This window comes from Cherax quadricarinatus, chromosome 5, assembly GCF_038502225.1.
Source record: "Cherax quadricarinatus isolate ZL_2023a chromosome 5, ASM3850222v1, whole genome shotgun sequence".
In the NCBI taxonomy this organism is placed as follows: domain Eukaryota; kingdom Metazoa; phylum Arthropoda; class Malacostraca; order Decapoda; family Parastacidae; genus Cherax; species Cherax quadricarinatus.
In genome coordinates, this window is record NC_091296.1 from 41,382,995 (window position 1) to 41,396,083 (window position 13,089).

Below are 13,089 nucleotides of genomic sequence, written 5' to 3' on the forward strand. Positions count from 1 at the left end.
GGATGAGGTGCATTTCCTTCTTAAATTGCTTGACCAAGAAAAGGCTGTGGGCCCAGACAAGTTGAGCCCAAGATTGTTGAGAAGATGTGCAGACCAGCTAGCAGCACCTCTAACTCGCATCTTTCAGCACTGCCTAGTACAGTGTAAATGACCCTCTCTATGGAAAGAGGAAAATATAGTCCCTGTTCACAAAAAGAAGAGCAGAGCAAAAATCAGCAACTACAGACCAGTGTCACTCCTGTCAATCACTGGTAAGATCATTGAGACAATAATCTCAAGACAAATGACAGAGTTTTTTGACTACCACTCACTACTTTGTGATCGTCAATGTGGCTTCTGATCTGTTGTTAAATCTCTCCACTAAGTGGCAACAGTCACTAGATGAATCCACAGTCAGCTGTGTGGTAGCACTTGACATTGCTGGCGCTCCCTACCGGGTGTGGCACAAGGGCCTCTTAGCAAAACTTCAAGCACTGAGAATTGCAGGCTCTACGCTATGTCTCCTCAGTGATTACCATCATGGTAGATCCCTAAGTGTAGTTCTCAATGGAAGAGAATCAGCAAGACATCCTATTGGGGCATGTGTTCCACAAGGAAGCGTGCTGGGTCCATTGTTATGGAATGTCTACTTCAACGACCTTCTTCATCTCATCCCAGAATTACATGCATATGCAGACGACTGAACACTGACATTCACTTATCCAAGAGAATAAATACCAGCTGCTCTAATCTACATCAATCACCAGCTGAGAGCTATATCAGCTTGAGGAAATATATGGCAACTAACATTTGCACCTGAGAAAACGCAAATGATGATTGTCTCTAGGCACCATGATGGTAATGCTGGTGCAGTAATAAGGATGAATGGGAGCGTGTTGGCACCTGGAGAAGAAGTTGATATCCTTGGGGTGAAATTTGACTCAAAACTAACCATGAAGAACCATGTTGTAAATCTTGCAACCAAGGCAGCCAGGAAGCTTACAGCACTTCCTCGTATCTCGCATCTGCTTGACAGTAGGGGTTGCAAGATCCTGTACGAGGCACAAGTACACTCACACCTTGAGTATGCTCCACTTTCTTGGTTTGTCTGCCCCCCTCTCATCTGCGACTGCTTGACAGAGTAGAGAACAGAGCAAGACGTCTCATCTCTCGCCTGGATCCATCCTGGATAGAACAGTCATTTCAGCAGAGCCTTCAACGTAGGAGGGATGTGGATGGCCTTTCTGTTATGTACATGGCCAATATTGTCAAAATACCACACTTGGATCCACTTCGAATACAGCGTGAAACCAACTTTTATGCCACAAGACGGGCAGAAAGCAGCAACTTCACTCTGACTGTACCCTTATCCAGAACATCACTCCATTTGAGATCATACATACCAAGGATGACTCGAGCATGGAACACATTCGAACAGCATAATGATGTCAACGAGATAAAGTCAGTTGATCAAATGAAAATGCTGGCCCACAGATGGCTCCAACTTCATCCTGTTCCCTACTTGTATGTCTCATAACAATAAAAATGCTCTCAAATGAGCTGATGTAGGTAATAACTCTTAGCTTGCCAATAAAGTTAGGAATCCTTAACATGTAAATAGCTTGCCAACAAAGCCAGGGATCCTTAACCTTGTCAAACCCTGTGTAAAAGAGAGAGAGAGAGAGAGAGAGAGAGAGAGAGAGAGAGGACTCGACCGCCCACTGCCGCCCTCACTACCAACCCCGCTATAAACACCCCCACCCTCGATAAAACATCATTTTACCATATTTTTTTATTTTTTCAATGCTTTAGTTATTTTTAAAATATATATACATATGGAATTGAAATTTTCGAGCATTTCTCAACATTTTAAAGAATATTACATATTTTTCAAAATGCCCATAAAATTTCGATGAAATTCAGAAATAATTTTGAATATTTCATATATTTTTTTAAAAAATACCTGAAGCATTAAAAAAATCTAAAAATATAGTAAAATGATGTTTTACTGCATATTTCAACGATTTGGAGCATATAGAACACTTTTCAGACAAACCTGATTTTTTAGCTAAAATTCATGGATTTTTAAACTGAATTACTGATGGAATTGAATTTTATGCTGAAAGTAACTTATATATGACATTTTTGTGTAGTATTTTGTCAATACATATTTCAAGTGTGAAAATCCATGTATTTTAGCTAAAAAGTAAGGTTTGTTTGTAAAGTTTTCTAAATGCTCCAAATCGTCGAAATATGCAGTAAAACATAATTTTACCATATTTTTCGATTTTTTCAATGCTTCCATTATTTTTAAAAAATATATGAAATATTCAAAATTATTTCTGAATTTCATCGAAATTTTATGGGCTTTTTGAAAAATATGAAATATTTTAAATTTTGAAAAATGCTCGTAAATTTTAATTTCATCAGTATATATATTTTTTAAAATACCTGAAGCATTGAATAAACCGAAAAATATGGTAAAATGATGTTTTACTGCATATTTCGACGATTCAGGGCATTTAGAACACTTTTCAGACAAACCTGATTTTTTAGCTAAAATTCAGGGATTTTCTAACTTTTTTTTATCAGAATTACTGATGGAATTGAATTTTATGCTGAAAGTAACTTATATATGACATTTTTGTGTATTATTTTGTCAATACATATTTGAATGGGAAAATTCATGTATTTTAGCTAAAAAGTAAGGTTTGTTTGTAAAGTTTTCTAAATGCTCCAAATCGTCGAAATATGCAGTAAAACATCATTTTACCATTTTTTTATATTTTAAATGCTTCCATTATTTTTAAAAAATATACGTAATATTCAAAATTATTTCTGAATTTCATCGAAATTTGATGGGCTTTTTGAAAAATATGAAATATATTTTAAATTTTGAAAAATGCTCGAAAATTTCAATTCCATCAGTACATATATTTTTTTTTAAATACCTGAAGCATTGAGTAAATCGAAAAATATGGTAAAATGATGTTTTACTGCATATTTCGACGATTCTAGGCATTTAGAACACTTTTCAGACTAACCTGATTTTTTAGCTAAAATTCATGGATTTTCAAACTTTTTGTCAGAATTACTGATGGAATTAAATTTTATGCTGAAAGTAATTTAAATATGACATTTTTGTGTAGTATTTTGTCAATATATATTTCAAGAGTGAAAATTAGCTAAAAAGAAAGAATTGTTTTTAAAGTTTTCTAAATGCTCCAAATCGTCGAAATATGCAGTAAAACATTATTTTACAATATTTTTCGATTTTTTCAATGCTTCAGGTATTTTTAAAAAAATATATGAATTATTCAAAATTATTTCTGAATTTCATCGAAATTTTATGGGCTTTTGGAAAAAAATGTTGAAAATGCTCGAAAATTTCAATTCCATCAGTATATATTTTTTTTAAAAATACCTGAAGCATTGAATGAATCTAAAAATATGGTAAAATGATGTTTTACTGCATATTTCGACGATTCAGGGCAATTAAAACACTTTTCAGACAAACCTGATTTTTTTTAGCTAAAATTCATGGATTTTCAAACTTTTTTATGAGAATTACTGATGGAACTGAAATTTATGCTGAAAGTAACTTAAATATGACATTTTAGTTTAGTATTGGGTCAATACATATTTCAAGTGTGAAAATCCATGTATTTTAGCTAAAAAGTAAGGTTTGTTTGAAAAGTGCTCTAAATGCTCCAAATCGTCGAAATATGCAGTAAAACATCATTTTACAATATTTTCCTATTTTTTCAATGCTTCATGAATCTTTAAAATGAAAAGTGTTCTAAATGTTCTAAATCGACGAAATATGCAGTAAAACATCATTTTACCATATTTTTCGATTTTTACATATTTCACGTATTTTTAAAAAATATATGAAATATTCAAAATTATTTCTGAATTTCATCAATATTTTATGGGCTTTTTCAAAAATATGTAATATACTTTAAAATGTTGAGAAATCCTCGAAAATTTCAATTCCATCAGCCAAAAAATCAGGTTTGTCTGAAAGAGTTCTAAATGCTCTAAATCGTCGAAATATGCAGTAAAACATCATTTTACCATATTTTTCGATTTTTTCAATGCTTCAGGTATTTCTAAAAAAATATATACTGAAGGAAGTGAAATTTTCGAGCGTTTCTCAACATTTTTTAAAAAAGCCCACAAATTGTCTATGAAATTCAGAAATAATTTTGACTATTTCATATATTTTTTAAAAATACTTGAAGGATTGAAAAAATCGAAAAATATGGTAAAATGATGTTTTACTGCATATTTCGATGATTTGACGCATTTAGAACACTTTTAGAAACAAACCTGATTTTTCAGCTAAAATTCATGGATTTTCAAACTTTTTTATCAGAATTACTGATGGAATTGAATTTTATGCTGAAAATAACTTAAGTATGAGATTTTGGTACATTGTTGTGTTAATACATATTTAAAGTGTGAAATTCTATGTATTTTAGCTAAAAAATCAGGTTTGTCTGAAAAGTGTTCTAAATGCCCTAAATCGTCGATATATGCAGTAAAACAGCATTTTACAATATTTTTCGATTTTTTCAATGCTTCAGGTATTTTAAAAATATATATACTGATGAAATTGAAATTTTCGAGCATTTTTCAACATTTAAAAATATATTACATATTTTTAAAAAAGCCCATAAAATTTTGATGAAATTCAGAAATAATTTTGAATATTTCATATATTTTTTCTAAAAATACCTGAAGCATTGAAAAAAATCGAAAAATATGGTAAAATGATATTTTACTACACATTTCGACGATTTGAAACATTTTGAGCACTTTTCAAACAAACCTTACTATTAGCTAAAATTCATGGATTTTCACACTTGAAATATGTATTGACGCAATGCTACACTAAAATGTCATATTTAAGTTACATTCAGCATGAAATTCAATTCCATCAGTAATTCTGATAAAAAAGTTTGAGAATCCATGAATTTTAGCTAAAAAATCAGGTTTGTTTGAAAAGTGTTCTAAATGCTTCAAATCGTCGAAATGTGCAGTAAAACATCATTTTACCATATTTTTCGATTTTTTCAATGCTTGAGGTATTTTTCAAAAATATATGAAATATTCAAAATTATTTCTGAATTTAATCAAAATAAAAAATTTCGATTAAAGTCAGAAATAATTTTGAAAAATATGTAATATACTTTAAAATGTTGAGAAATGCTCGAAAATTTAAATTCCATAAGCATATATTTTTTAAAAAAATACTTGAAGCATTGAAAAAATCGAGAAATATGGTAAAATGATGTTTTACTGCATATTTCGACGATTTAGAGCATTTAGAACACTTTTCAGACAAACCTGGTTTTTTAGCTAAAATTCATGGATTTTCAAATTTTTTATCAGAATTACTGATGGAATTGAAATTTTTGAGCATTTTTAACATTTTAAAGTATATTACATATTTTTCAAAAAACCCATAAAATTTCGATGAAATTCAGAAATAATTTTGAATATTTCATATATTTTTTTTAAAATTACATGAAGCATTGAAAAAATCGAAAAATATGGTAAAATGATATTTTTCTGCATATTTCGACGATTTGGAGCTTTTACAGCATTTTTCAAACAAACATTGCTTTTTAGGTAAGATACATGGATTTTCACACTTGAAATATGAATTGACACAATACTACACTAAAATTTCATATTTATGTAACTTTCAGCAATAAATTCAATTCAATCAGTAATTCCCATAAAAAGTTTGAAAATCCATGAAGTTTATTAAAAAAATCAGGTTTGTCTGAAAAGTGATCTAAATGTTTTAAATCGTCGAAATATGCAGTAAAACATCATTTTACCATATTTTTCGATTTTTTCAATATTTCAGGTATTTTAAAAAAATATATGAAATATTCAGAATTATTTCTGAATTTCATCAATATTTTATGGGCTTTTTGAAAAACCCTAATTGGGGGCGATGATTTTCTCAGTATACATAGAAGGGTTCTGGTGGTACCCAATCCTCTTCATCAGGGAGGTTGCTCAATATCATGGGTCGTAGGTAATCATCTTTATGAATAAAGCGACGGACCCTTTGTGGGAGAGTCATTCGTTGAGTCCTGTGAGGAGGAGTAGTGATAGTATAATCCGTGGTATTTACCACTTGTATAGGATGTTCTCTATCTGGCATGTATAGTTCTTGCATTGTATAAAGTTGTTTCTTTTTTAAGGTGTCAAGGCGTACATTTATGACAGTAATATCTTCTTGTATGTGTAAATCTGCCATTTTAACTCTGTCTCTCCTCCTGGTATCGGTGATGAAGCAAAGAGCTCTATTCTGGACCCTTTGTAACCGGAGCATGTTGGTCTTTGTTGTTAATGACATTGGGACACAAGGGTATTCGAGTATTGGTCTTATTATCATTTTATACAGATGTTTTTTGACATGTTGAGGGGCTTGATTAAATCGAAAGAGTCTGCTAAGACCGGCTTTGGCTATGTTGATCTTTTTAGTTACATGAGATGTTGAATGGAGCAGCCTGTCGATTTCATATCCCAAAATCTTGAACTTTAAAATGATGAAAAATGCTCGAAAATTTCTATTATATCAGTATATATTTTTTTAAAATTCCTGAGGCATTGGAAAATCGAAAAATATAGTAAAATGACGCAATAAGGCATTTAGAACACTTTTCATACAAACCTGATTTTTTAGCTAAAATTCATGGATTTTCAAACTTTTTTATTAGAATTACTGATGGAATTGAATTTTATGCTGAAAGTGACTTAAATATGACATTTTAGTGTTGTATTGTGTCAATACATATTTCAAGTGTGAAAATACATGTATTTTATCTAAAAAGTAAGGTTTGTTTGAGAAGTGCTCTAAATGTTCCAAATCATCGAAATATGCAATAAAACATCATTTTACCATATCTTTCGATTTTTTCAATGCTTCAGGTATTTTTAAAAAATATATGAAATATTCAAAATTATTTGTGAATTTCATCAAAATTTTATGGGCTTTAACATGGTGAAAATGCTCGAAAATTTCAATTCCATCAGTAATTCTAATAAAAATGTTTGAAAATCCCTGAATTTTAGCTAAAAAAAATCAGGTTTGTCTGAAAAGTGTTCTAAATGCTCTAAATTGTCGAAATATGCAGTAAAATTTCATTTTACAATTTTGTTCGATTTTTTCAATGCTTCAGTTATTCTTAAAAAATATATACTGATGGAATTGAAATTTTCGAGCGTTTTTCAACATTTCAAGGTATATTACATATTTTTCAAAAAGCCCATAAATTTTCGATGAAATTCAGAAATAATTTTGAATATTTCATGTATTTTTTAAAAATACCTGAAGCATTGACAAAATCGAAAAATATGGTAAAATGACATTTTAGTGTAGTATTGTGACAATACATATTTCAATTGTGAAAATCCATGTATTTTAGCTAAAAAATCAGGCTTGTCTGAAAAGCGTTCCAAATGCTTCAGATCGTCGAAATATGTAGTAAAACGTCATTTTACCATATTTTTCGATTTTTTTTTTTAAATGCTTCAGGTATTTTAAAAAAAAGGTGAAATGTTCAAAATTATTTCTGAATTTCATCGAAATTTTATGGGCTTTTTGAAAATTATGTAATATACTTTAAAATGTTAAAAATGCTCAAAAATTTCAATTCCATCAGTAATTCTGATAAAAAATTTGAAAATCCATGAATTTTAGCTAAAAAACCAGGTTTGTCTGAAGTGTTCAAAATGCTCTAAATCGTAGAAATATGCAGTAAAACATCATTTTACCATATTTCTCGATTTTTTCAATGCTTCAAGTATTTTTAAAAAATATATGCATATGGAATTTAAATTTTTGAGCACTTCTCAACATTTTAAAGTATATTACATATTTTTCGAAAGCCCAAAAAATTTCGATTAAATTCAGAAATAATTTTGAATATTTCATATATTTTTTAAAAATACCTCAAGCATTGAAAAAATCGAAAAATATGGTAAAATGATGTTTTACTGCATATTTCGGCGATTTGGAGAGTTTAATACACTTTTCAAATAAATCTGATTTTTTAGCTAAAATTCATGGATATTCAAACTTTTTTATCAGAATTACTGATGGAATTGAATTTCATGCTGAAAGTAACTTAAATATGACCTTTTAGTGTAGTATTGCATCATTACATATTTCAAGTGTGAAAATCCACGAATTTTAGATAAAAAGTAAGGTTTGCTTGAAAAGTGCTCTAAATGTTTCAAATCGTCGAAATATGCAGTAAAACATCATTTTACCATATTTTTCGATTTTTTCAATGCTTCATGTATTTTTAAAAAATATATGAAATATTCAAAATTATTTCTGAATTTCATCGAAATTTTATGGGCTTTTTGAAAATTATGTAATATACTTTAAAATGTTGAAAATGCTCGAAAATTTCAATTCTATCAGTTATTCTGATAAAAAAGTTTGAAAATCCATGATTTTTAGGTAAATAATCAGGTTTGTCTGAAAAGTGCTCTAAATGCCCTAAATCGTCGAAATATGCAGTAAAACATCATTTTACCATATTTTTCGATTTTTTTCAATGCTTCAGGAATTTTAAAAAAATATATACTGATGGAATTTACATTTTCAAGCATTTTTCAGCATTTTAAAGTGTATTACATATTTTTCAACAAGCCCATAAAATTTCGATGAAATTCACAAATAATTTTTAATATTTCACATTTTCTAAAAATACCATAAGCATTGAAAAAAAATCGAAAAATATGGTAAAATGATTTTTTCTGCATACTTCGACGATTTGAAGCATTTAGAACACTTTTCAGACAAACCTGATTTTTCAGCTAAAATTCATGGATTTCCAAATTTTTTGACAGAATTACCGATTGAATTGAATATTATGCTGAAAGTAACTTAAATATGATATTTTAGTGTTCTATTATGTCAATACATATTTCAAGTGTGAAAATCCATGTATTTTAGCTAAAACATCAGGTTTGTCTGAAAAGTGTTCTAAATGCTCGATTTTTTTTCAATGCTTCAGGTATTTTTTAAAAAATATATGAAATATTCAAAAATATCTCTGAATTTCATTGAAATTTTATGGGCATTTTGAAAAATATGTAATATACTTTAAAATGTTGAATACGCTCGAAAATTTCAATTCCATCAGTAATTCAGAAAAAAGTTTGAAAATCCATGAATTTTAGCTAAATAATCAGGTTAGTCTGAAAAGTGTTTTAAATGCCCTGAATCGTCGAAATATGCAGTAAAACATCATTTTACCATATTTTTCGATTTTTTCAATACTTCAGGTATTAAAAAAAATATATACTGATGGAATCGAAATTTTCGAGTGTTTTTCAAAAATTTAAAGTATATTACATATTTTTCAAAAAGCCTATAAATTTTCGATGAAATTCAGAAAAAATTTTTAATATTTCATATATTTTTTAAAAATACCTGAAGCATTGAAAAATTCGAAAAATATGGTAAAATGATGTTTCACTGCAAATTTCGACGATTTGGAGCATTTAGAACACTTTTCAGACAAACCTGATTTTTCAGCTAAAATTCATGAATTTTCAAACTTTTTTATCAGAATTACTGATGGAACTGAATTTTATGCTGAAAGTAACTTAAATATGATATTTCAGTGTAGTATTGTGTCAATACATATTTCAAGTTTGAAAATCCATGTATTTTAGCTAAAACATCAGGTTTCTATGAAAAGCGTTCCAAATGCTCCAAATCGTCGAAATATACAGTAAAACATCATTTTACCATATTTTTCGAGTTTTTCAACGCTTTAGGTAATTTTAAAAAATATGTACTGATGGAATTGAAATTTTCGAGCGTTTTTCAACATTTTAAAGTATATTACATATTTTTCAAAAAGCCCATAAATTTTCGATGAAATTCAGAAATAATTTTGAATATTTCACATTATTTCTAAAAAATATATGAAATATTCATAATTATTTCTGAATTTCATCGAAATTTTATAGGCTTTTTGAAAAATATGAAATATATTTTAAATTTTGAAAAATGCTCGAAAATTTCAATTCCATCAGTATATATATTTTTTTAAAATACCTGAAGCATTGAATAAATCGAAAAATATGGTAAAATGATGTTTTATTGCATATTTCAACGATTCAGGGCATTTAGAACACTTTTCAAACAAACCTGATTTTTTAGCTAAAATTCGTGGATTTTCAAACTTTTTATCAGAATTACTGATGGAATTAAATTTTATGCTGAAAGTAATTTAAATATGACATTTTTGTGTAGTATTTTGTCAAGTGTGAAAATTCATGAATTTCAGCTAAAAAGTAAGAATTGTTTGTAAAGTTTTCTAAATGCTCCAAATCGTCGAAATATGCAGTAAAACATCATTTTATCATATTTTTCGATTTTTTCAATGCTTCAGGTATTTTTAAAAAAATATATGAAATATTCAAAATCATTTCTGAATTTCATCGAAATTTTATGGGTTTTTTGAAAAATATGTAATATACTTTAAAATGTTGAAAAATTCTCAAAAATTTCAATTCCATCAGTATATATTTTTTAAAAATACCTAAAGCATTGAAAAAATTGAAAAATATTGTAAAATGATGTTTTACTGCATATTTCGACGATTTGGAGCACTTAGAACACTTTTCAGACAAACCTATTTTTTTTAGCTAAAATTGATGGATTTTCAAACTTTTTAATCAGAATTATTGCTGGAATTGAATTTTATGCTGAAAGTAAGTTAAATATGATATTTTAGTTTAGTATTGTGTCAATGTATATTTCAAGTGAGAAAATCTATGTACTTTAGCTAAAAAGTATAGAATGTTTGAAAAGTGCTCTAAATGCTCCAAATCGTCGAAATATGCAGTAAAACATCATTTTACAATATTTTCCTATTTTTTCAATGCTTCATGAATCTTTAAAAAATATATGAAATATTCAAAATTATTTCTGAATTTCATTGAAGATTTGTGGACTTTTTGAAAAATATGTAATATACTTTAAAATGTTGAAAAATGCTCGAAAACTTCAATTCCATCATTATATATTCTTTTAAAATACCTGAAGCATTGAAAAATCGAAAAATATGTTAAAATGATCTTTTACTGCATATTTCGACGATTTAAGGCATTTAGAACACTTTTCAGACAAACCTGATTTTTTAGCTAAAATTCATGGATTTTCAACCTTTTCTGTGAGAATTACTGATGTAACTAAATTTTATGCTGAAAGTAACTTAAATATAACATTTTAGTGTAGTATTGCGTCAATACATATTTCAAGTGTGAAAATCCATGTATTTTAGTTAAAAAGTAAGTTTTGTTTGAAAAGTGCTCTAAATGATCCAAATCGTCGAAATATGCTGTATAACATCGTTTTACCATATTTTTCGAAATTTTCAATGCTTAGGTATTTTTAAAATATATATGAAATATTCCAAATTATTTCTGAATTTCATCGAAATTTTATGGGCTTTTTGGAAAATATGTAATATACTTTAAAATGTTGAAAATACTCAAAAATTTCAATTACATCAGTAATTCTGATAAAAAATTTTGAAAATCCATGAATTTTATCTGCCACAGAAGGAACAAACCCTCTTCCCAGCAACGAGGGAAGCCTTGGATCTGATAATTCTGCTACACCTGACATCTCTTCTTCAGCCACTGCCAGTCCACTTGACAGTGCACACCTGCCGACACTATTCCAGAATCTGGTAGCAGTGCTTCATCAGCAAGTTCTGAGCCAGGAGTTTCTCCACGAGAGATTGGTGCAGTTAATGATCAGGGAACTATCACTGCACCTGATCACCTACTGCGGCAAAGTACGAACACCAGGGACACATCTGTCAGAACTGGTAGAGGACGGGGCAGAGGACGTGGAAGAGGACGTGGAGGAGGAAGACATCTACAGCCGTCTCACCCTATACTAACACAGTTCCAGCGGCAGAATCTGAGGACAAATCTGCAAAGCACAGGAGGTGCAACAAATCCTAGTCCACCCTCCCAGGCACCTAGGCTGTGCTCTCGCTGTCACCGGAAGGGGCACACTGCCAACAACTGCCTGCGAGATACCAGGTGTAATTACTGCTACAAGGAAGGACATCAGGAGGACCAGTGTCGGAAGAAATAGGAACTTGACACACAATGCCACCTGTTTAGAGACCTGTTCTCAGAACAAACCAGCAGGATCTCTGAATTGGTGAACACCCTCGCACGTCACCCACTTAGCTACTCCTATCCCAGCCCAGCAGGTGGGACCTACATCCCTGCAGCTGCCTCAGTACCCTACCTCTCTCATTCCCTACACACCCACCACCTCAAGCTGACCACTTCATCATGAGGAGCCAGTTTATCAGCATCCTCTCGGCCAACATTAGAGGTTTCATTACTAATGCTGCAGAGCTCACACATAGTTTTGTGAACACTCGACGTCCCGTCATGATAGCTGTTGTTGAAACATTTTTGGATGACACGACTACAGAAAATTTTGCAAGAATTGCTGGCTACACCTCATGGATGAGAAGAGACATGCAAGGGCATGGAGGAGGTGTTGCTGTGTGCTTCTCTAAAAGTGTTCATGCCCAGCACATTGATGTTGCCACCCCTACACATCTTGAAATGATGTTCTTCAAGCTCTGTATAAACACTAGTACCTCTGTACTAGCATGTGCAATGTACAGACCTCAGTGGCAACATGCACACCCTATCAACTTCCTAATGGAAAATATTGACTCCCTTCTGCTACAACACAACTGTCAACATATTATAATTGTTGGTGACCTCAACCAGCACCTTATACAGAGAGACTTTGATGACTTTCTTGCAGTGTTTGACCACAAGGCTGTTTTTACGACACTTAAGATCCCAACAGAACGAGGTGAGGAGTCCACACGCACAATCTGGCTATGGGAAAGAGGTAATAGGCCAGCCCTTTGCTCTGAGCTCGCCACCACCGATTGGAATGCTCTTCTCCAAGGGGATGTTGACAACCAAGTGAAAGCCTTCACTGGACACATCCTTAATCTACAACAAGAACACATTCCTCACCGGCAATATGTGACGAAGCCTACAGATCAG